We start from the raw sequence: 25,695 nt of genomic DNA, 5'->3' as shown, positions 1-25,695 counted from the left end.
AAGTACAGGCAGATGCAGTAACTGAACTGTACCGGGCACGGAAGAACCACTACCATTGAAAGCTTTGAGATTCAGAAGTCACATTCTATCTGTAATGAGGAACTCTCGGGCACAGCTGGCCAGGAGAAAATAGCTTCGAAGTTCCTCTGACAGAGCTGGCGTGGGCAGGAGAGTGGCCATGTCTTTAGTTTTGTCACCAATACCGGTCATCTTCATCCAGAGCATACCAGTTTTCATCAATGATGAAGCTGGGCTTGGTCCTCTTCACCTCTTCCAGCAGACGTTTTTGTTGGGTGGTAAATAGCACTTTCCATTTCCCTACAGTTTTTAGATTAGATGTGGGGCTTCCAAAGGCCACGCACAGCTTGGTGGTTCCAGTAGTGCCGAAGTTGTTCTGATTCAGGTTTAAGCTGCTGAGGCTCCGGTTGCGGCAGAGGGCAGAGGACAGTGCCTCGCAGCTGTCAGAGGTCAGTCCACACGCCTCCAGCCCGAGTCTCCTCAGGGAGGTGCTCTCTTGTTTCAAGCCCTAGCACAGCCGGATGGCACCCTTGTCACCCAGCTCGTTGGACGCCAGGTCCAGGCTCCTCAGGTAGTTGCTTCTCCTGATCACTGAGGACAGACTCTCACAGCAAGCGGAGCTGAGGCAGCAGCTCACCAGCTCTAGGTCCTGGAGGCGACAGTATGGTTCCCTCATGACCTCACACAGAAGCTTTACCCCGTCGTCTTGCAGGGTGTTCTGGCTAAGGCTCAAGTGCGTCAGACTCCTGTTGCTTATAAGTGCGAATGCAAGAAAGCCGCCACTAGCTGCTTGCAGGTTGCACTGATTAAGTATCAGCCTCTGGAGATAACAGCTGGGATGTTTTAGAAATCGACACAAGGCGTTCACGCCGTCATTTCCCAGGTTGTTGCCGGCCAGGTAGAGGTGAGTCAGGTTCTGGTTGATAATGAAGACAATGGCCAAGTTCTGGCAGCTGGATTCTTTGAGACCACAGTGCCCCAACGCCAGCTTCTGCAGGTTGCAAGTTGGGTACTTCAGAGCCTCACAGAGAGGCCATAGCCCCTTGTCTGTCACGTTATTTCCTGTCAGACTGAGGGATTTTAGGCTGGTGCACATAATAAGGGCTTTGGCGATCATCAGACAACTGCTTTGTGTTAGTCCACAGGAATTCAACCTCAAAGCCTCCAGCAAGCAGTTACGGTGTTTTAGGGCTGTGCACGCAGCCTCTATGTCTCTGTCTTTCAGGTGGGTGCTTTCTAGGTTGAGGTATTTTAGATTATGGTTGGTAATTAGGGTGGTCCAGAAATGTTGGAGGCCGAGGGTTATCTGTGCATCTTTAAGGATGAGGGTCTTTATTTTGCAGACTGGAAGCCTCAGCTTGGTGCAGAGGGTCTTCATGGCCCATTCATTCAGGATGCTGCAGCTCAGGTCCAGGAGTCTCAGGTTTACCAGGGTGCTGAGCACAAAGCAGAACTTCTGCCACCACTTGGTGATGAGGGTCTTCCGCTGTGACCCGTTGGGGTTCACGTGCTGGGTCTCAGTTATCTCATCCTTCGAGAAGATCTCTTTGACACTCAGTCGAATTTTCTGCAAATGCTGACAATACTGGAGACAGAAAGAAGACACGAGCAAGTCCATCTGCTGGTTGATTGGAAGCCACACTTCCTGGAAAGGTTCCAATGCCAAGCGAACAAACTCTTCATCTTGAGTCTCATAAAGGCAGTGGAAGGAGTCCAGGACATCTAGTGGCAAGGTGGCCTTGGCCTGCCTACCTAACAGAGAGACCCATTGCAGAAGCTCCTGCCTGATCACCAGGGGGACATGGCACCCGAGCAGCACCTCCAATTTCCTCATGGACTTCTTGTTCATGAGGCTGAACAAGAACCGCTTCATCTGAAGCAAGTGGGGATTAAAGCCAATTCTTTTAAGGTCCATCAGGCTCTTTGCATTCCCAATTGATAGGTGGTATGGATCACAGTCTTCTTCCATTCCCTCTAGGACATAGTACAAGGCAGCACAGAACTCCTGGAAGCTGAGGTGAAAGAAGGTGTAACATCTCTTGTCAAGGATATCCTGGGGAAGGATTTTCATGTGAAATAGGGAGGAGAGCTCGGACTCCTCCAGCCTGTAAAAACTCAGGTCGTCCCTGTAAAATACAAACTTCATATGCCACACTCCCTCCAAAGCCATATGACACAGGCCCTTCAAGATGGCTTTTTCTGAGGACTTCCTGGAAGATGGCGGCTTAGTAAGACGCGCGGATCTTAGTTTCTTCTCCAGGACACCTACTAGGGGAGTAGAAACGATACAGAAAGCGCCCAAAGCCACAACAGAGATAAAAAAGACAGCGTACCCCATCCTGGAACGGCTGGCTGGCTGAGAGAAGCAGCTCGGGTGAGATTGCCGAGGCGCGCGGGCCTTACCGGGTGGGGTGGCAAGCGGCCGGAGTGACTCCCTTCCCCCTTCCCGGGCCGGCTGGGAGAATTGGAGAGGCGGTCCCCTGAAACCAAGGCGGCTGGCGCCCACACCACGCGCAGCCCCCGGACCAACTGAGAGAATTGGATCGGAAACCCCCAGGCCGCGGAGAACGGTGACGGGTGGGGGAGGCCCCTTCCAAACCCGTGACTCCCGGGGAACGTGCACTCTCTCGGGCGGGCCGCTGCCGCTGGCGCCCTCCCGCCACGCTTGTTGCCCAGGGCCGACTAGGAAATTCGGACGGGCTCTTTCCCTGGCTGCGGCGACCAGCAACCCTCCCTGCGTTCGGACCGCGGGCCGGCTCAAGCCGCTTCGGCTAGCGAACCCCCAGGACGGCGAGAGTTTTCCAAAGTTTAAGGTCCCACAGCACCTTTTACTGGTGGGACCCGCAGACAAACGTGTGCCACGAGCGCCACCTACTGGGCAGGATAAGAAAAACAGAACCCAGAGATTTCACAGAAAAATCTTCCAAACTTTTGGATCCAATACCCAGGGAAATCTGTCTAAATGCGCAGACGCCAACAGAAGATAACGGATCACGCTCAAATAATTGAAAATATGGCCCAGTCAAAGGAACAAACCAATAGTTCAAATGAGATACAGGAGCTGAGACAACTAATGCTAAATATACGAACAGAAATGGAAAACCTCTTCAAAAACGAAATCGATAAATTGAGGGAGGACATGAAGAAGACATGGGCTGAACATAAAGAAGAAATAGAAAAACTGAAAAAGCAAATCACAGAACTTATGGAAGTGAAGGACAAAGTAGAAAAGATAGAAAAAACAATGGATACCTACAATGATAGATTCAAAGAGACAGAAGATAGAATTAGTGATTTGGAGGATGGAACATCTGAATTCCAAAAACAAACAGAAACTATCGGGAAAAGAATGGAAAAATTTGAACAGGGTATCAGGGAACTCAAGGACAATATGAACCGCACAAATATACGTGTTGTGGGTGTCCCAGAAGGAGAAGAGAAGGGAAAAGGAGGAGAAAAACTAATGGAAGAAATTTTCACTGAAAATTTCCCAGCTCTTATGAAAGACCTAAAATTACAGATCCAAGAAGTGCAGTGCACCTCAAAGAGATTAGACCCAAATAGGCGTTCTCCAAGACACTTACTAGTTAGAATGTCAGAGGTCAAAGAGAAAGAGAGGATCTTGAAAGCAGCAAGAGAAAAACAATCCATCACATACAAGGGAAACCCAATAAGACTATGTGTAGATTTCTCAGCAGAAACCATGGAGGCTAGAAGAGAGTGGGATGATATATTTAAATTACTAAAAGAGAAAAACTGCCAACCAAGACTCCTATATCCAGCAAAATTGTCCTTCAAAAATGAGGGAGAAATTAAAACATTCTCAGACAAAAAGTCACTGAGAGAATTTGTGACCAAGAGACCAGCTCTGCAAGAAATACTAAAGGGAGCACTAGAGTCAGAACCAAAAAGACAGAAGAGAGAGGTATGGAGAAGAGTGTAGAAAGAAGGAAAGTCAGATATGATATATATATAATACAAAAGGCAAAATGGCAGAGGAAAATATTATCCAAACAGTAATAACACTAAATGTTAATGGACTGAATTCCCCCATCAAAAGACATAGATTGGCAGAATGGATTAAAAAACAGGATCCTTCTATATGCTGTCTACAGGAAACACATCTTAGACCCAAAGATAAACATAGGTTGAAAGTGAAAGGTTGGGAAAAGATATTTCATGCAAATAACAACCAGAAAATAGCAGGAGTGGCTATACTAATATCCAACAAGTTAGACTTCAAATTTAAAACAGTTAAAAGAGACAAAGAAGGACACTATATACTAATAAAAGGAACAATTAAACAAGAAGACATAACAATCATAAATATTTATGCACCGAACCAGAATGCCCCAAAATATGTGAGGAATACACTGCAAACACTGAAAAGGGAAATAGACACAAATACCATAATAGTTGGAGACTTCAATTCCCCACTCTCATCAATGGACAGAACATCTAGACAGAGGATCAATAAAGAAATAGAGAATCTGAATATTACTATAAATGAGCTAGACTTAACAGACATTTATAGGACATTACATCCCACAACAGCAGGATACACCTTTTTCTCAAGTGCTCATGGATCATTCTCAAAGATAGACCATATGCTGGGTCGCAAAGCAAGTCTCAACAAATTTAAAAAGATTGAAATCATACACAACACTTTCTCGGATCATAAAGGAATGAAGTTGGAAATCAATAATAGGCAGAATGCCAGAAAATTCACAAATACCTGGAGGCTCAACAACACACTCTTAAACAACGAGTGGGTCAAGGAAGAAATTGCAAGAGAAATTAGTAAATACCTCGAGGCAAATGAAAATGAAAACACAACATATCAAAACTTATGGGATGCAGCAAAGGCAGTGCTAAGAGGGAAATTTATTGCCCTAAATGCCTATATCAGAAAAGAAGAAAAGGCAAAAATGCAGGAATTAACTGTTCAATTGGAAGAACTGGAGAAAGAACAGCAAACTAATCCCAAAGCAAGCAAAAGGAAAGAAATAACAAAGATCAGAGCAGAAATAAATGAAATTGAAAATATGAAAACAGTAGAGAAAATCAATAAGACCAGAAGTTGGTTCTATGAGAAAATCAATAAGATTGATGGGCCCCTATCAAGATTGACAAAAAGAAGAAGAGAGAGGATGCAAATAAATAAGATCAGAAATGGAAGAGGAGACATAACTACTGACCTCACAGAAATAAAGGAGGTAATAACAGGATACTATGAACAACTTTACGCTAATAAATACAACAAGTTAGAGGAAATGGACGGGTTCCTGGAAAGACATGAACAACCAACTTTGACTCAAGAAGACATAGATGACCTCAACAAACCAATCACAAGTAAAGAAATTGAATTAGTCATTCAAAAGCTTCCTAAAAAGAAAAGTCCAGGACCAGATGGCTTCACATGTGAATTCTACCAAACATTCCAGAAAGAATTAGTACCAATTCTCTTCAAACTCTTCAAAAAAATTGAAGTGGAGGGAAAACTACCTAATTCATTCTATGAAGCCAACATCACCCTCATACCAAAACCAGGCAAAGATATTACAAAAAAAGAAAACTACAGACCAATCTCTCTAATGAATACAGATGCAAAAATCCTCAATAAAATTCTAGCAAATCGTATCCAACAACACATTAAAAGAATTATACATCATGACCAAGTAGGATTCATCCCAGGTATGCAAGGATGGTTCAACATAAGAAAATCAATTAATGTAATACACCATATCAACAAATCAAAGCAGAAAAATCACATGATCATCTCAATTGATGCAGAGAAGGCATTCGACAAGATTCAACATCCTTTCCTGTTGAAAACACTTCAAAAGATAGGAATACAAGGGAACTTCCTTAAAATGATAGAGGGAATATATGAAAAACCCACAGCTAATATCATCCTCAATGGGGAAAAATTGAAAACTTTCCCCCTAAGATCAGGAACAAGACAAGGATGTCCACTATCACCACTATTATTCAACATTGTGTTGGAGGTTCTAGCCAGAGCAATTAGACAAGAAAAAGAAATACAAGGCATCAAAATTGGAAAGGAAGAAGTAAAACTATCACTGTTTGCAGACGATATGATACTATACTTGGAAAACCCGGAAAAATCCACAACAAAACTACTAGAGCTAATAAATGAGTACAGCAAAGTAGCAGGTTACAAGATCAACATTCAAAAATCTGTAGCATTTCTATACACTAGTAATGAACAAGCTGAGGGGGAAATCAAGAAACGAATCCCATTTACAATTGCAACTAAAAGAATAAAATACCTAGGAATAAATTTAACCAAAGAGACAAAAAACCTATATAAAGAAAACTACAAAAAACTGCTGAAAGAAATCACAGAAGACCTAAATAGATGGAAGGGCATACCGTGTTCATGGATTGGAAGACTAAATATAGTTAAGATGTCAATCCTACCTAAATTGATTTACAGATTCAATGCAATACCAATCAAAATCCCAACAACTTATTTTTCAGAAATAGAAAAACCAATAAGCAAATTTATCTGGAAGGGCAGGGTGCCCCGAATTGCTAAAAACATCTTGAGGAAAAAAAACGAAGCTGGAGGTCTCGCGCTGCCTGACTTTAAGGCATATTATGAAGCCACAGTGGTCAAAACAGCATGGTATTGGCATAAAGATAGATATATCGACCAATGGAATCGAATAGAGTGCTCAGATATAGACCCTCTCATCTATGGACATTTGATCTTTGATAAGGCAGTCAAGCCAACTCACCTGGGACAGAGCAGTCTCTTCAATAAATGGTGCCTAGAGAACTGGATATCCATATGCAAAAGAATGAAAGAAGACCCATCTCTCACACCCTATACAAAAGTTAACTCAAAATGGATCAAAGATCTAAACATTAGGTCTAAGACCATAAAACAGTTAGAGGAAAATGTTGGGAGATATCTTATGGATCTTACAATTGGAGGCGGTTTTATGGACCTTAAACCTAAAGCAAGAGCACTGAAGAAGGAAATAAATAAATGGCAACTCCTCAAAATTAAACACTTTTGTGCATCAAAGAACTTCATCAAGAAAGTAGAAAGACAGCCTTCACAATGGGAGACAATATTTGGAAATGATATATCAGATAAAGGTCTAGTATCCAGAATTTATAAAGAGATTGTTCATCTCAACAACAAAAAGACAGCCAACCCAATTACAAAATGGGAAAAAGACTTGAACAGACACCTCTCAGAAGAGGAAATACGGATGGCCAAGAGGCACATGAAGAGATGCTCAATGTCCCTGGCCATTAGAGAAATGCAAATCAAAACCACAATGAGATATCATCTCACACCCACCAGAATGGCCATTATCAACAAAACAGATAATGACAAGTGCTGGAGAGGATGCGGAGAAAGAGGCACACTTATCCACTGTTGGTGGGAATGTCAAAGGGTGCAACCACTGTGGAAGGCAGTTTGGCTGTTCCTCAAAAAGCTGAATATAGAATTGCCATACGACCCAGCAATACCATTGCTAGGTATCTACTCAAAGGACTTAAGGGCAAAGACACAAACGGACATTTGCACACCAATGTTTATAGCAGCATTATTTACAATTGCAAAGAGATGGAAACAGCCAAAATCTCCATCAACAGAAGAGTGGCTAAACAAACTGTGGTATATACATACGATGGAATATTATGCAGCTTTAAGACAGGATAAACTTATGAACCATGTAATAACATGGATGGACCTAGAGAATATTATGCTGAGTGAATCCAGCCAAAAACTAAAGGACAAATACTGTATGGTCCCACTGATGTGAACGGACATTCGAGAATAAACTTGAAATATGTCATTGGTAACAGAGTTCAGCAGGAGTTAGAAACAGGGTAAGACAATGGGTAATTGAAGCTGAAGGGATACAGACTGTGCAACAGGACTAGATACAAAAACTCAAAAATGGACAGCACAATAATACCTAATTGTAAAGTAATCATGTTAAAACACTGAATGAAGCTGCATCTGAGCTATAGGTTTTTGTTTTGTTTTATTTTGTTTTGATTTGATTTTACTATTATTACTTTTATTTTTTTCTCTATATTAACATTCTATATCTTTTTCGGTTATGTTGCTAGTTCTTCTAAACCAATGCAAATGTACTAAGAAACGATGATCATGCATCTATGTGATGATGTTAAGAATTAATGATTGCATATGTAGAATGGTATGATCTCTAAATGTTGGGTTAATTTCTTTTTTTCCGTTAATTAAAAAAAAAAAAAAAAGAGAAGGGATAATTGGAGCTGAAGGGATACAGACTGTACAACGGGACTGGATATAAAAACTCAGAAATGGACAGCACAATACTACCCAATTGTAATGCAATTATGTTAAAACACTGAATGAAGCTGCATGTGAGGTATAGGTTTTTTGTTTTTGTTTTTTTGTTTTTTTTTCTTTCTATTATTGTTTTAATTCTTATTCTGTTGTCTTTTTATTTCTTTTTCTAAATCGATGCAAATGTACTAAGAAATGATGAATATGCAACTATGTGATGTTATTAAGAATTACTGATTGTACATGTAGATTGGAATGATTTCTAATTGTTTTGTTAATTCTTTTTTTAATTAATAAAAAAAAAGATAAAAAAAAAAAAAAAAAAGATGGCTTTTTCTTTGGGGTTGAGACAGCACTGAACTTTGTCCCGTGGGGTAAGCTGTTGGAACATGAAAGTGGTGTACAAGCTTGTGAGCGTTTGGCAAGTGCGGGAAAGATCGCTTTTGCCACCTCCTGCAGAGCCATGCAGATCATCGAGCACACAGCAAAAACCTGGCAATTAGCGAACAGCTGGTCATTATCCATCACCGAATTTAAGATTTGTAACTTCTGTTGCTCATCCTTAATCTACTCGGAGATCATCTTAATCCTATGTTCCACCGAGATTCCCCCAACTAACAGGTACCGGGGTGACCTGATCACCGACTTGAGCTTTCCTAAGCCCACGTCTCTGATCGAAATCATTAAGGAACACTCTGGGAGGAGGGCCTTCTTCAGGAGGCTCCTCATCAGGATGGACATCGGCTGCTTCTCAGCCCAGTCCCTACAGATCTTCTCGTCACTATCTTTGATGATGAAGCTCAGGTCATCGAAGCTGTCCAGGATGAACAAGAGCTTCTGTGGCTGGGACATGATCTCTGACACTGGAGCCTCGGAGTCTGGCCACTCCCTGGAAATCAGCTCAGCAAAACTTCCCTCCCCGAGCCACTGCATCTCTCTGGCATGGAGAAAGAAGATGTAGGAGAACATGTCCTTGTAAAGTTGACCTTGCGCCCAGTACAGCATGACCCTCCTGGCCAAAACTGACTTTCCAGTTCCGGATTTTCCATGCAGGACCACGGTGCGAGGCTGTGAGCTGCACCCATCTGGGTGAAAGGCGTCGACCAAAATTTTTGTCTGTGGCCAGTGGGTTACAGATTCTTCGAACGTGAAGGTGATGTCCACGTCTGTGGAGAATTTAGTAATCACATGTTGCTTGTAATTCCGTTGGCCTAGTTCTTCTATGGTATCTGCTGTTCCGGCACCATCTTGTTCTATAGCTGATAAACTTTCTGGCATCACTTCGTTGTTTGGTTCTTGGTCAATCCCTATTGGTTCAGAATCCTCCCATTTTTCATCCTGTGTGTATTCTGTAATAGAGAGCAAAAGAGAGATTTTCATCTCATCCTTTGCCTTCTCAGAGAGTTCTGATAGGTTCATCTTTTCAAAGATGTTAATAGTCACCTCCCAAGCAAGAGATACTATATAATATTCATGCAAGAGGCATGCCAGCTGTTCTGTGTTGGCATTCATCACCTCGAACTGTGGAAAGTGGCCTTTCACCAGTTCTGAAGTTTCTTCCATTAGTAATTCCTTGAATCTCTGAAACTCTTCTTTGTCCAGCTCCTTGAAACACCACTGCAGCCCATAGATGGAAAAGGAGGGTAATTTAATGTCTTCCATCTTGATGAAAGGTGGAGAGGTCAAGTTTTGGTAGAAAAGCAGAAACATTGGTGATATGGAACAAGTAGGACCAAAGCTTTCACTTTGCCTCTTTCCTTCCTTCTTCTATACTTCCTATCTCTCCTGGTACATCTGTCTCCACAGGTGTCTTGAATGGTTCACTCCAAGCTCAGATCCCACTTCTGGGCCCTAAGTAAAAATCTTAAATTGTGGGATTGTAACCCATACCAAACTCTGAAATCTGTTCTACAACTAATTGTTGTAATGTACTTTGAAATTTATTGCTTTTATGTATATATGTTATTTAAAGAGAAGGAGGAGTTTAACAGAGAAGATAGAATTTAACAAATGAGTATGACTGCTGAATCATTATATTGACATTTCTGTTGGTCTCCAGTGTCTCGAAGCAGCTGGAAGCAAAAAATGAATAATCATGGAGCCATAACCCAAACCAAACTTTAGAATCTGTTCTAGAACTACTAGTTAAAAGGTGCTTGGAAATTTATTGCTTTTTTATGTATATATTTCATAATTTTACAAAACGTTAAAAAATAAAATGCTTATTATAGATATAAATCAAACAATAAAAATGTATAAAATATAGCCCTCTATTCCTCCCAATTCCACTGCCCAAAGATAACTACCATAAACAATTTTATGTGTCCTTCCAAACTTTAAACATGTACTAACACAATGTGACTACGCCATTATTAGATTTAATTAGGTTTTTACACATCTGGCTGGCTCCTGTCCTGCAGACTCATTCGGACATTGCAGACAGCCAAACTTCCTTCCCTGTCCTACCTCCTAAAGTTTTTAAAGAGTCTTGCTGGTTCAATAGCTAGGAACAGTGCTTGATTATTACTCTTAGTTGCGTTTCATCATGTTGATTTGGGCCCACTCTCTCAACCTATAGCTGTCTCTACAAATCCTGAAGTTATTGGCTATTTCTTCTTTCATATCACCCAGGCATTGGATTTCTTCTTGCTTTGTACACCCATAAGAAGTCCAAGGAGAGTCCTGTTGGCCCATCCTTGCTTATATCAGTGGCTTCCCTCCCCTCTCTGAGCTTTAGCTTTCTCATATTTAAAGTAAGGAGTACGATTTGATGATCTTTGAGAGCCTTCTCTGATTTAAAAGTCTTTGAAACCTGCTAAACCTCCTTCTAGCAGGAGCTAATGCTTCATAACCTGGGAAAGATCACGTTTCCAAATCACATTGCGGAAGGTGGAGGCAGTTATCCTGGGAAGCCAAACAAGGGCAAAGCAAATGGCTCTGATTACCTTATCCAGGCTTTGGTTTTGAAAGGTGGGACACGGTAAGATCAACATGATGTGAAAACATTTGCAGCAATTCTAAGGAGAGGGACTTAGCTTGGTACCGTTCCGAAGTTTCAAATGCTGGTTATATATTTTTTTCCCTGGAGAAGGAGTTTGATCTTTTAAAAACACCAAACCCAAGTTATAATAACTGTGGCTCCAGTTTCCATACAAAGGTCAGCTGTAAGTTAGTAACTTCTGAAGGTGACTTAATTGCTTTGCCAGGCAATTATTTTGGATGGGAATCTTAGCCTATCCAGCCTTATGAGATTTTTTCTTGAAAGGGAATTCAGCGCTACCTCAAAAACTTGTCCTCACTTAGCCCCAGGAAAAAAGGAGAGCCCTGCAAAGCAGAGAAAGGAGAGTCTTGAAGTGTAATTAAAGTCTGAGTACATTTTAATTATTTGGCTGAAATACATTATGGGAATACTTTTCATTTTTAAACGATTTAATTTTTTTCCCTTCCTGTGTAAAGGACTTAGCAGTTCCTAATTTTCTTCTCAAGGACATAGTTTTCAGGATTCTCTTATGACCGAAGCCATTGTTTTCCCCTTCACACCACATCTTTCAACAAGGAAAGATACAGAACCCAACATTGATTTGATTTTAGAGAATGGAAGCACTGAAGGACTTTTAGGAAGAGAGAAGGCGATGGAAAAGGAAAATTGAGATGTTTAGAATTAAGTGAAGCTACTAGAACAGGTGTCTGGGCAGTATGTGGCAAGCACAAAGAGTCTGAAACCCGAGTACTGAGTTCCAATCACCATGTACCAACTACTTGACCTTAGGCGAGTTACTTAACCTCTGCGTGCTTGTTTGTTCATCCATCAAGAAGGAGAAATGACAACGCCTGTGTCGTGGGGCTCTCAGGAGCATCCTATGAGTTGACATGTGAAAGGCTTAGGGCAGCACCTGACTCATAGTAAATCTCCAAAGTTTTCTATATATAGTATGTGTATGTTATATTTGAGTTTTGTGATACTTCAAATACCAATGAGATCTAACAGTCAGATCCATCCTCACATGAAGATCTTAAAAATCACCATGATATAAGTTTACAAGTATTTGAAGGGACCCCTTGTAAAAAAAACCATGAGATCTGCAAATTCATGCTGGAAGAGAATAAAGCATCACCCACCTATTTTCTCTGGACTGAGATCCAAAGTGATCAAGTGATGTGCCAAAGGGACTTGGTTAGTAAAGGCTGGAATAAAAATTTAGCAACCAACATTGAGTGTTTTCTACATGAAATATTCTACTGTTAGTGCTTTTCATGTAATAACTCATTTGCTTGTCTCATCATCCAGTGATGCAGGGCTCTGTTTTACAGGTGAGGAAATGGAGGCACAGAGATATTAAGTAACCAGCTGACAGTCACAGAATTAAAAATATAAATATGATCCTTTACTTAGACAAAAAAAAAAAAAAGCAAAGCAGAAGTAAGGTTAATGGAAAATAAACGTCAGTTTCTGCTACATGTATGTTTGATTCTGGAACCAGGGCTTTCCTACAAAATCACTTAGAATTCCTTCACCCATCTGATCTTTGTCCCATCTGACACCTCCCCATTCATGAAAATACATCTCAGAAGGATCACAGTTTCAACTTTTTCAATCATTGACACTGACAAGAGTTTTATCAGATCCTTTTTGAGGGTGAGGAAAAGGAAAAGACTTGGGGAGTATAGCCGTCTGATGTGGAATCAATGGGGTGCCACATAGAGGGGGCAGAAAGAGAGGGAAAGAGAAGAGAGAAGAAGGAGAGGGGAGGGAGGAGAGGAGGGGAGGAGAAGGAAGAGGAGGAGGGAAGGAGTTTGGGCTCCAAACTGGGGGCACCCTAGTTTTTTTTCTTTTTTTGTGGGGGGTGCATGGTCCGGGAATCGAACCCAGGTCTCCCACATGAAAGGCAGGCATTCTAACCACTAAACTACCCGTGCACCTGGCACCCTAGTTTTAATAGGAGCAGACCCTGAAAGCAGTTACCATTATTTCATTCCACTGGAGGAACACATTTTAAAGGTGAAGGAATGATCTAGAAGTCAAAGAGCTCCGTATGGAAGTCTTTGTGCACTTTGACAGCATGGGACAGGTGTACTGAGCTGCACGGGCTGACCTTACAGGAGTGCTGGCTCCTGCTTTGCCAGTTGGCCCGAGGAGCCACCCCCCATGGAGCAGGGTTTAGCCAAGTAAAGAGCTGCCATGTAACTGAGGCTTCCTCAGGTGCAGTCCCTGCCTGGGGTCCTCTCCAGTTTGCCTGGGTGGTTTGAAGAAGCAGGCATGCAGGGCCCCAGTTCGTTTCCTGAGAAAGCCTGACTGACCCCCACAGCATAGTGCACTGAGGCCAGCTCTCGTGAACCAGACCAAGAGTAATAGGGGTCCTTATTGTCCCGGATAATAAGGTTAGTTAGTTTGTTTGTTTGTTTGAACTCACTGTTTGGGGGCAATTCTTGAAGCTAGCTCATGGCAGAGGGACTCTGCTGCAACTCCCTTCGCCCTAAAGTCTTTGCGACCCTGAAGACCCTAACCCACTGTTCTATGGTGCTCAGATGGAAAACAGTCACGCCTCCCAGAGCCTCCTAATTCTGCTCCCCCATGCTCTGGACTTGTGGGAGACCATGAAAGCCTCTGGAGTCCCTCTGTGACATAAGTGGTTTCAGCCCAGCCTCCGGCAGCCTCAGTCCTCACCTGGGCAAGCGGCCTGATGGTGCCACAGGACGGACCCCACGTGGCGGCACCTTGTTCCAGACAAACAGAATCTGGTAGCATGTTGCTCCTCAGGTGATGAGACACCCTCCCTCCCCTAAATCATCTGTACCCCAACACGTGCTCCAATCAGGATCAGGGCAACTACCAGCCTTGGACCCAACTGCACATTCGTGGACCCTGACCATAATAAGTGCAGTAACAATATTCAACTTATTTAGAGGTGGGGAAACTGAGGCACACACCAATGTCATGTACCCCAAAAATGGCAGAGTCTAAGATTCCTGCCTGGGCAGTCTGCTCTTAACACAACACGTTCCCTGAAGGGGCTTAGACAAGTGATACCCAACCCGTAACCACAAGAGGGCCATGGAATTATTGAAAAGTGCCTGTGAATCTGTATGCCAGGCAAACACAATCTGTAAATAAATATACAATACCCTGGATGTCTATGTCCAAATATTTTTCAGATGTATAGAGATACTGTTGTGAACAATAAAAATATCAATTCAATGTCAAAATATTGCATATATTGTGGCTTTTACTCATTATATAATTTCTCAGCCACAGAGCCAGGAAGAAATCACCGCCTATGGTGATACATCTAATTACAGTTTTCTTTTGCCTTGTTTTGAGACACTGATCAACTTGGTTTTCCCTAATAAATCAAAAGAATGCGCAAATATAGGTTCTAAACAAAAGGGATTTCTAAGAAAATTGTACTGAGGCCTAACACACAGAGAGCAAAGCGCTCAGAAGTGAATAGCTGGATGCAGTTTCACAAATTAAACCTCTGTGTAACTAGCACCCAGATCAAGAAACGGGACAGGCCCAGCATTCCAGAACCCCTCACCATGCTTCTCGCAATCACCATCTCTCCCCTCCAAGGGTAGGCATTATCCTGACTTCTGACACCATAGGAAAGTTTGGCCGGTTTTTATACTTTATGCAAATAGATCGCATAATGTGTTCTCCTTTGAGTTTGTCTTCTTTTGCGCAGCAGCATGGTTGTGATTTTCATCCACGTTGTGGCGTGTAGTTGTAGAACTTCCATTCTTTTGTTCTTGTTGTTCTATTTAAAGAAGGGATTTTAACGAATGTGCCCATGCCGCTTGTTCTCCTATGTCACCACAGGTCGGCAACCCAGCTTTTAACAAGGGCACAGGCAGATCTTGGCACACTTTGTATAAGAGCAGTGCTGATAGTCTATAAACCCCATTGGCCTCCAGAGAGAAGAAACCAACGGTACAAGGTGGTCACCATCTTAAGTTCCACGTAGGAGATTTCGCCAAGAGTCTCCCTTAAATAGACTCCAAACCTTTCACAGTTACTGCTCGCTGCTGCGGACTTTGGGCTGGAAAAAAAAAAAGGTTATTGGGGCTTGAGGTGAGTAGGAAAAAATCCTGGCTTTTCGGGCCTCTCTGGAACTGTCAGATAAAGTTGTTACTGAGTTAAATTTTCTGTGCTGTTTCCTATGCTGGTTGAATGAAGTAAATTTAAATGTAAAAATCACCGAATGATAAAATAAAAAGTGCTATACTTGAAAGGATGGGGAACCATCAGAGAAAGTGCCTTTGTATTGTTTTTATTTTTAACTTCTGTGGACTTCTCTGACCTCACAATAGAAGTTTCTTTCTTTCTTTTTTTTGTTTGCTCTTGCAGGTTTCAGGCAAAAAAAAATCTGAGCTGAGGAAATTGCTTGTGGGAGGCCCTAACCCAGTGGCTCTTTCCTATGTCGCAGTCTCTAGGCTCTTTTATTTATTTTTGTTATGTAAATAATTCTGGCTTTAGAATGTGGGAATGCCAAGTGAAGCCTTAAATCATCTTCCATAATAAGGTGTGACACCAGGATTTTTATCTCTAATAGTTGTGCTGCCCTTGACTGACAGTGATTGTCTTAGAAGAGGAATTTTTCCACTCTCGGTAACTTTCTAAGTGCAATACTTTCACGTTCTGTTTGCTTTTGTTTTTCCCTCCTTTCAGGTTTTATTTTTTTCTTCTTTTCAATGAAAATAGGCCCTTTCCAAGATATGCCTCAAAAGACTCGCTGACTTTTCTGTGTTGTTACTGTTGTTTTTATTACTGTTTTGTAGTGATTTATTGAGCGGTTCCTGAGCAGGGAATATATGGAAGCAAATGAGCAAATGCTCGTTCAGTCAAGGAGTCTCCACTGAGGCCTCACAATGTGCCAGGTGCCATGCTTGGTGCTGGGGTCACTGAGCTGAGCCTCCAGGGCTCCCACAGCCTAGTGGAGGAGACCAAAGAGTGCAGCCAACCAGTTTCCCAGGAAGTGTGATATGCACTGTGATGCTGCAAACTTGGGACCAACCCAGGCCCTCATTTCTCTGAGACTTGCCCCTTCTGGTCATCAGGAGTGGAGCCTGGTGACCACAGGGCATGGCGATCTTGTTTCTACCATCTGGTCATCGCACCCCAACTGGGTGAACCTGGGAACTGTGGCTCCGGGATGCCTGTCAGTCTCCGCTGATGACTTGAACCAAGGACATATGAAGTTGGGAGCCACGTGGGTGTTCGTGTGCTGCTGCTTGGAGAAACAAGCAGGCTGCTATAAATAAGGGCGAGATGAAATACAAAGACCAGCTACCAAGTGGCTCCAGAGGACGCAGAGAGAGCGGGAGGGGGAGGAAGCAGGTTCCTTGGCTCTTTGCATTCCAGACCCTGTCCAGGTGTTTTCTGATAACAAATCTCCTTCTCCTTATGCTAGATCAGGATTTCTCAACCTCAACACTGTGGACATTTGGGGGAGGCAGGGCGTGGGCACATAATTCTTTGTTATGAGATAGCAGCATCTCTGACCTCTATCCATCTGATGCCAGTTGTTAACTCCCAATTGGAATCATTAAAAATGTCTTCAGAATAGATGATAATTAATACTTTAAAATGTCACCTTATGTGTGAGACTAAAGCAAAAAAAGTTTATTTGTTACAAAATTTATATTTTGACTAGAGCATTTCCTAATATAACTCATGTAGATAGTTTGATTGAATGTCATAAGAACTTGGAATCTCAGGTAGGACATGAGATTTTGTTGGTTTGTCCAGAGTGATGCCCCGATGAATCCCAGAGTGATTTGATCAGTGACTGGAAAAGTATTTGCAAGCCCCCTTCGGGGAATGGTGAGAGCGGGAAGAAATTCAATTTCTCCAAGTTGAATTCTTGATATTCTCACAAGCAGTGTGGACAACCAAAGCTATAGGCTGAGCCCCCAGTCTTAGGGTTTGTTCATATGAAACTTAACCCCACAAAGGATAGGTCAAGTCTACTTAAAATTTAGGCCTAAGAGTCACCCCCAAGAGAGCCTCTTTTGTTGCTCAGATGTGGCCTCTCTCTCCAGCCAACATGACGAGCAGTCTCACCACCCTACCCCTCTCTGCGTGGGACATGACTCCCAGGGGTGTGGACCTTCCTGGCAATGTGGGACAGAGATCCTGGAATGAGCTGAGACTCAGCATCAAGGGACTGAGAAAAACCCTAGAATGAGCTGAGAATTAACATCAAGGGATTGAGAGAACCTTCTCGACCAAAAGGGTAAGAGTGAAATGAGACTAAGTGTCAATGGCTGAGAGATTCCAAACAGAGTCAAGAGGTTATCCTGGAGGTTATTCTTATGCATTAAGTAGATATCACCTTGTTGTTCAAGATGTAGTGGAGAGACTGGAGGGAACTGCCTGAAAATGTAGAGCTGTGTTCCAGTAGCCATGTTTCTTGATGATGATTGAACAATGATATAGCTTTCACAATGAGACTCTGTGAATTTGAAAACCTTGTGTCTGATGCTCCTTTTAGCTACTATATCAACAGAAGAGTAGAACATATGGAATAAAAATAAATAATAGAGGGAACAAATGTTAAAATAAATTTAGTTTGAAGTGCTAGTGGTAAATGAAAGCGAGGGGTAAGGGGTATGGTATGTATAATCTTTTTTTTCTCTATTATCGTTTTATTTCTTTTTCTGTTGTATTTTTATTTCTTTTTCTAAATCGATGCAAATGTTCTAAGAAATGATGAATATGCAACTATGTGATGATATTAAGAATTACTGATTGTATATGTAGAATGGAATGATATCTTAATGTTTGGTTTGTTAATTTTTTTTTAATTAATAAAAAAAAGTTAAAAAAGAAAATGTCTTCAGGTAATGCCAAATATCCCCGGGGAGGGGGGGGGGGGGCGGGCAGCCACTGTGCTGGAATGAGCCATTTCTGTTGCTTTCAACCAGAAGAGTGTTCGCCTTGATCCTTTGTGGAGGAGACTGAGCTCACCCCGAGCATCACCAGATGTGTAGACAGCAGTGAGGGTGGTCCAGACGGAGGAGCCAAGCTGGAAGTGGGCCCTGGGACCCTTCGAGAAGATACGGAATTGACAGAAGTACAGCCTCTGTGTTTAGAGGTTATTAGAAGGAGCATAATATCAATGCAGAACAGTAGTTCCTGAACACTGAAGTATAAATATGGCCACATCTTTTTCGTTTTCCTCAATTATTTTAAGACTAGCTGCAACACCCACCTTTCTTATTAGTGGGAATACCCAGTGGTTCTCTCTCCTGGTTCCCTTTTCCATGTGAATTATCCAAAATAGGCAAACAAATTCCAAAGTGGTAAGCAGCCCAAAAAGGGAGTCAGTGCAACTTTAAACCACAAAGAAAGAACGTCGGTTCTAATGCAGAGAAATTCAAACTTTATTGATTATGAGCTCCCATCAGTAAAGCATTTTGGAGAGCGTTTCCCTCGTATATGCACGGGTATATTTATTTTATAAACCACATGCATCCTTTCATAGTAATGTATTAAATTATGTACTAATATACTGTGCTAAGTTGTAAAAACAGAAATATAGAGACAGTTGTAAATGATTAAAAATACATATAATTAGAAGTCCTTCCCTCGCCCCTGGTTTTGGGTCATTTTGGGGAAGCACATCTCACTTTGGAGACCACTGGGGTAATAGTTCAGACTGATCCTTGCCAGGGCCTTCTATTGCCAGACTATGACACGATTAAAAGCTGGCTATTCTATCACTCACAGAGTGCAATGGCTAAAATTAAGAAGAATTTTGACCCCAAAGGTTGGCAAAAATGTGGAAAAACTGGTATGGAGAAACTGGTATACCCATACCATATTTGTGGGAATGTCAATGGATACAACCGTTTTTCTATTAAAACTAAATACATACACAACCCAAAATCCCAGCGACTTAATTCCCTGGAATTTGCCCAGCAGAAATGCAAGCATATGAGCATCAAAAGATACGTCCTAGCATGCTCAGGGGAGCACTGTTCATACTAGCCCGAAACCTGAAATAACTCAAATGACCATCAGTAGTGGAAAGGATAAATAAACTGAGATATATTCATACAATGAAATTCTATTCAGCAATGAAAAGGAAAGGAATAAACGTACATACAATAAATGAATTGACCTCATAAAAGTAATCTCAGCAAAAGAAGCCGGACACAAAAGGGCATACATGGTATGATTATTTAGATGAAGAATAGGCAAAAGTAAGCTACATCGTTAGAAGTCAGGCTAGTGGTTACTTCTCAGTATAGGGATGGTAATTAATGATGGAGCACAAGGGGGCTGCTAAAGTCCTATTTCTTGGGTGGGTTCACTTTGGAAAATTCATTGGGCTGTACCCTGATATTTGCACTGTTCTGCACGTGTGTTCGACTTTAATAAATAGGTTGATTCAAAGAAATAAAGTGAAAACAATAAATAAAAGGGGAGAGTCCTGTCAAAGCCCTGGCAGTTGTGACTGGCTCCCTCTGCAGTGTTCCCTCTAAGCCTGGCCCAGCTCCAAAAACAGAAGGCTGGAGGGTCCACTGAGGAAGGGTGCCTCCATTCCTCACCCCAAGCTAAGCTGGACCAAGGTGTGTCTCCCTCAGTCTCCCCAGCTCCTCTGCATCTTCAGCCCCTTGCAAACCTCTCCTTCCCTCCCCCACTGACCCCACCCCACTCTCCATCCCACCCCTGACCCGGGCTCCAGTTGCCCCAGTTGGGTTTCCTCAATCATTCAAACAGCATCCTCATTCTCCTCCAGAACCACTTGCCTCCTGGGAAATATAGAAGGGTCAGGCCAGGTCCTTTCAAGCTTTAAACTGAAGCTGTATTTTCAGTTACCACCCTTTCCCGTCAGTTATGTAACCTGCCCCACCCTGCTGTGGGAAACTCCCCTCAGGGACTCCTGGGAGCTGTGCATCTACCTTTGTGAGGGAACCTCCCCTCGTGGACAGTAGCTCCTGTTTATGGAGGCTTTTCTCTTCGCCAGCTGCTGTGTCACGTGCTTCTGATGTATCGTCTCATTTGATCTTCGCAACAATTTTTTGAGGTAGACCCTATTTTAGCCTCGCTTTCCAGACAAGGAAGCAAAGACAGCAAACGATGTGCCAAGGTGTTCTGTTCCTGGAAGGGACGCTCTACTTGTGATTCCATCCTTCACGTAGTTCCCAGGCGAGTTTCTAGAACATCTCTCAGAGGATAAGGGAGGAAAGGTTTCTCTCGCTAGACCTCTCACTTCAATGACAAACATACAAATAACGATTTTATGAGGGAAGTTTGTTAGATGCCAAAGAGAGACACTAACAAAGGAAGGACAAAGGCCATGTGAGATAATGTCACACCCAGCAGAGCAGGAGACTTTGTTTGGAAGAAGTGGCATTTGAGTCGCCCTCAAACAGTGAGCAGGAATCGAACAGACAGAGATGGAGCAGGGAGGTAGGAAGCACAAGTCATGATTAGAAAGCCGTGAGGGCCCAGTTTGGCTAAGGTGTAAAATGTAGAGGGAGTGGTAAGAAGTGGGGCTGGAAAGAGAGGCTGGGCCCACCCCAAGGGAAGGAAAAGGAGCTGACACCGAACTTGGTAGACAAAGTTTACCAAGAAGGGATTGAGTTTAGCAATTGGGCTCTGGATTGGCAGCAGATTGAGGCATTTCTTCAATGTCCTCAATCCTCAAAGGAGTTCAGGAGCTCCTCTTCAACCCATTCTAATACTTGAGATAATCTTCAGTTAAAGGATTGGTCTGAGTTGTTATGGTCTCTTGGTTTAAAGGAATTCCAGCGAAGCATTCAAACAAGGGGCTCTGTCATGTGGGACGGAAGGTATCGTAATAAAAATGTAGCCATTTACATCTAAAACCCTAATGTGAATGATACTGATTCTAGAAACATCTTGGCTCTTATAAAATGATATAAAAGGAAATATTGAGCACCCCCAGTCTCCCTAGAAAACCCTGCCTTGATTAGATGATGGATGAATTTTAGGTTTGCTTGTTTTTTAGGTTTTTTCACTGCAAGGTGCACAGACTCAAAGGTTGTAGTGTTATAACCACACGCGTGCCTAGAATTGGAGCCAGGAAGCTACAAGAATCAAGGCACGCTTGAGACCCACTCCTCTGAGGGTGTCTGTCACTGCCAGATTGGTCTAACCCTTGTGATGTCCCTGCTTTTCTGTCACCCTATCACTACTGACTGGTCAATCCTCTCATAATACTCCATCCAAATTCTGTAGGAAGTCTGTCCAAGTAGCTTAACTAATTACCCTTCACCCCCATGAGTAGAGAGCCAGCCCTGGATTAGGGGCTGCCCATAGTCAAGCAAATGCTGGAGTTCTGTAGTGTTTAAGAACACAGACTTCGAAACCAGACTGCATGAATCAAACACCAGATCCATCATTTACTAGTTCAATGGTTTGGTTATGAGTTAATTTAAAAAAAAAAAACTCTCTGTGCCTCAGTTTCTCCACCATGAAATAGGAATATTAATCATACTTGACTCATATATTAGCTGTGAGGATTAAATGAATTAATGCTACAAATGAGTTAGAATCATGCTGGCACTTAGTGTATTTTCAATAAATTTAGCTATTAGAATGATATACTTTTTTATTTTTATTTGGATGTTTACATAGATGAAACGTTCATGTGGTTTAAATTCAAAAGGTATCCCAGTGAAATGTTCCCTTCCCAGTCATGCCCTCCAGCATCCCGGTTTCCTTCCCAGAAACATCCAGATGTTACCAGTTCCCTGTATAGCCTCCCAGAGATATTTTGTGCTTACATATGCTTATCTATATGTTTTCCTCACTTTTTTAACAAACAGGAAGCACAATAGACATACTGCTCTGAATCTTGCTTTTTTCACTTGACAATATATCTTAGAGATCATTTCTTATCCATATATAAAAGTCCTCTTCTTTCTTTCTCTGGCTATATAGTATTTCTTCCAGGGATGTGCCATCATTTTATTTAACTAGTCCCCTAGGGATGAACACTTAAGTACATGGATCTTGAATAGGGCATGGAATCTTGTTGGTTTGTACAGTGTGATGCCCCAATATATCCCAGAGTAATTTGAGCAGAGAATAAAAAAGTATTTGCAAAGTCCCATTGAGGGACTGGGGAGAAAGGAGGAAATAGTCAACTTCCCCATTTGGTGAATTCCTGATATTCTCGCAAGCAGTGGGGACAACCAGTTCAATAGGCTGAGCCCTTGATTTTGGGGTTTGCCCCTATAAAACTTACTCCGGTAAAGGAGAAGCTAAACCTACTTATAGCTATGCCTAAGAGTCACCCCCAGAGAACCTCTTTTGTTGCTCAGATGTATTCTCTCTCTCAAAGCCAACTTGGCAGGTGAACTCCCTGTCCTCCCCCCTACATGGGATATGACTCCCAGGGGCGTGAATCTCTCTGGCAATGTGGGACAGAACTTCTGGGATGAGCTGGAACCCGGTATCATAGGATTGAGAAAGCCTTCTTGATCAAAAGGGAGAAGAGAAAAATGAGACAAAATATAGTTTCTGTGGCTGAGAGACTTCAGAGTCAAGAGGTTATCCCGGAGATTATTCTTATGCATAATATAGATATCCCTTTTTAGTGAGTAGCTGGAGAGAAGTACCTGAAACTGTTGAGCTGAATTCCAGTAGCCTTGATTCTTGAAGATGATTGCGTAATGATACAGCTTTAATAATGTGACCATATGATTGTGAAAACCTTGTGCCTGATGCTGGCCAGGCTATGGACAGATGAGTAAAAAAAATAGGGATAAAATTTGAAAAAAATAATAAAGATGATAAAGGGTAAAAAAAAATGGGTATATTGAAATACAAGTGGTCAATGAGAGGGAGGGGTAAGGGTTATGAGATGTATGAGTTTTTTCTTTTATTTCTTTTTCTGGAATGATTCAAAAAATGATCATGGTGATCAATATACAACTACGTGATGATTGTGAGCCATTGATTGTATACCATGTATGGGCTGTATATGTGTGAAGATTTCTCAATAAAATTATTTTTAAAAAAACGAAACATTATGGACTGTCAAGCCAAGGAAAAATAAATAAATAAAGTAGCCCTCTCAAAACTTACAACCCACTTACTCTGCCTTATTTTCTTCATAGTGTATAAACACTTCCCAAAATTAGATTATGAAGATTTTATTTGTCTATTTTCTATTTTGCCAGTAGAACATAATCTCTATGAGAGTACGTGCTTTGTTTTGCTCACTGCTATATCCACAGCTCCACGACCAACAGTCAGCACGTGGTAGATGCTCAATAAATATTTGTTGAAGGAAGGAATTGTAACACTTGCACTCTCCATCGTTAAGGAAGTTACCAGTTCACCTTGGTTTCTCACTGTGTCTCAACATCCTAGCAAGGTCCCTGGTGCCTGGAAGGAGTTCAGGAACAACATGTTGTATGGGTAATTACCTTGTATTCTAGTTGTTCTATACTTATTTCTCTCCTCCAGATTACAAGCTATCTGAGTGGTGCCAACATCAATCAATGCCCCACATCACCTGTCACGGAGCCTTGTGCACTGTAGACCAGGTATTTTGAGGTCAACTGAATTGTGTCCCTAAAGTACTTGGTAACTGTTGTGTACCTAGACAGTACTCCATCAACATTTTTAAATCGCTACTGAACGCTTCCACTTAAACCTTCCATTACCGAGTTCATTATGAAGAAGGAGCACACACATTAAACAAGAGAATGACCACTTGGGGAAGATCTGATCCTCATTTTGATTCATCGGATGATTTTCTGTCTAAAGTGTTAACAATCTGCTGGTTGACTGTGCCACAATTATTTTGTTGAGCACAGGATCAGATCCACTTACAGTGTGATTGGTTTTCTTTTTAAAGTGCCACCTTTCCTTTCTTAAAGGACACATCTTTGAACTACCACTTCAGGCCATCTTTGTTTCACAAAATTTGGGGCCTTCCGTGAAATACAACAGCCTTGATGAGAAGCACTTTTTGGAATAAGCCCATGAACGAGGGAAGAGACTTTTCTTTTTGATCAGAGGGTCACAAGAGAATGAAATTGCCAAACACTTTTGCCCCCCACGAGAGTGCTAAAGTGCTGAGCTTAAGCTGTTTCATTATAGGAATAAGTGAAGAGTGGAAAGAAGAGCAGGGAGAGAATGTAGTATTATTTAGTTAATTTCCTATGGAAAACTCCAAGCATGCTACAGCTTGTGAGCTTGTGCCATCCATCCATGTGTGGGCAGGGCCAAGGTGACGAGGGTTTTTGTTTCATCCAGACATTCTCTTGTTTTGCACAAAGCTCGGAAAATTTTGTATTCTCTCTGATTCTGGGGAAATCAAATTTAGAAACAGAACTGGGAGGGAATGTTCTAGAACCTAATGACTCCCATTATAAACCATTGGCAAAATATTAGCTCAGGGCAGCATGATAATGAAGCTGGTCATTAGCAGCTAAGAAATGCCACTCACGCCAATTCTTCGGCTCTGGTGAACCACGGGAAATTGGTTGGAAGATTAGAGATTGCCAGTTTACCCTGATCTCATGGGTCTGTTGCAGCGCAGGAGCTGGCTATTGTCACCAGTTGCCTGTTTGTCTGAAAACAAAAGAAGCCAAATGAAGCTGAAATGAATCTGGAAAAATATCTCAAAACAACATGAAAGGGTGGATTTTTAAAAAGGTGGTCGGATTCTAAGGGATAGAGCAGGTTCTCATTCACGAGTTATAGGCACATCCATTTTGAGGGAGAACATTCATGCCCCTCTCTCCCCAAGAATTCACTCCCCGTGTGAAACTCGTCTTAATTTTCTACATAGCTGTGACTTGTAATTCATCATGCATGACAAGAAGTTTTATCTTTATCTTCATAACTGAAAAGCTTTTAAGATTACCATGGAAAACACATATTATATTTTATTTAATTCTGGCAGAACAGCAGATCCCAGTTTAAGAAATCCTGCGTTCAGGAAGACCTGGCTTCTGTCAACTTCATCTTCTATCATATGGTCACTGGTTTAGAACTGACGTTCCTGAAATAAGCACAGAAGAATGTCAACAGTGACTTAGAGGTGAGAGAGGAAAATGCATGCAAATTCGGAGCATTTTTAAAATATGGCTTTGCTACTCTTTCTGTGAGCATGAAATATCAGCTTTTATAGGCGTGTCTTAAATTTTTTAAAAAAAGGATTTGTTGAGTTAGTAACACAGGCTAAAATCCTCCATTAACCAGAATATTCAAGGACGCATATTGTCCTAACAGGCGCTTTGGTGGTCGGACTTGGAAGATCAGGCAAACACACGGGCCTCAAGGCTGTATAGCTCAATGGCCTAGAAGCAGTGACGTGCTGCATTGCTAAGGCTGGCTCCTGAGAGCCGATTGCCAAAGACTC

The 25,695-nt window shown here is 42.0% G+C and overlaps 1 pseudogene; it reads right to left on the bottom strand.

The window, feature by feature from the left end:
* Window positions 1-184: 184 nt before the first annotated feature.
* LOC143690386 (NACHT, LRR and PYD domains-containing protein 5 pseudogene) lies at window positions 185-14,087 on the bottom strand (annotated as a pseudogene).
* Window positions 14,088-25,695: the final 11,608 nt, after the last annotated feature.

This window comes from Tamandua tetradactyla, chromosome 7, assembly GCF_023851605.1.
Source record: "Tamandua tetradactyla isolate mTamTet1 chromosome 7, mTamTet1.pri, whole genome shotgun sequence".
Taxonomy (NCBI): Eukaryota; Metazoa; Chordata; class Mammalia; order Pilosa; family Myrmecophagidae; genus Tamandua; species Tamandua tetradactyla.
The sequence above is the reverse complement of the archived record's forward strand: the minus strand, read 5'-3'. Positions and strand labels throughout refer to the sequence as shown.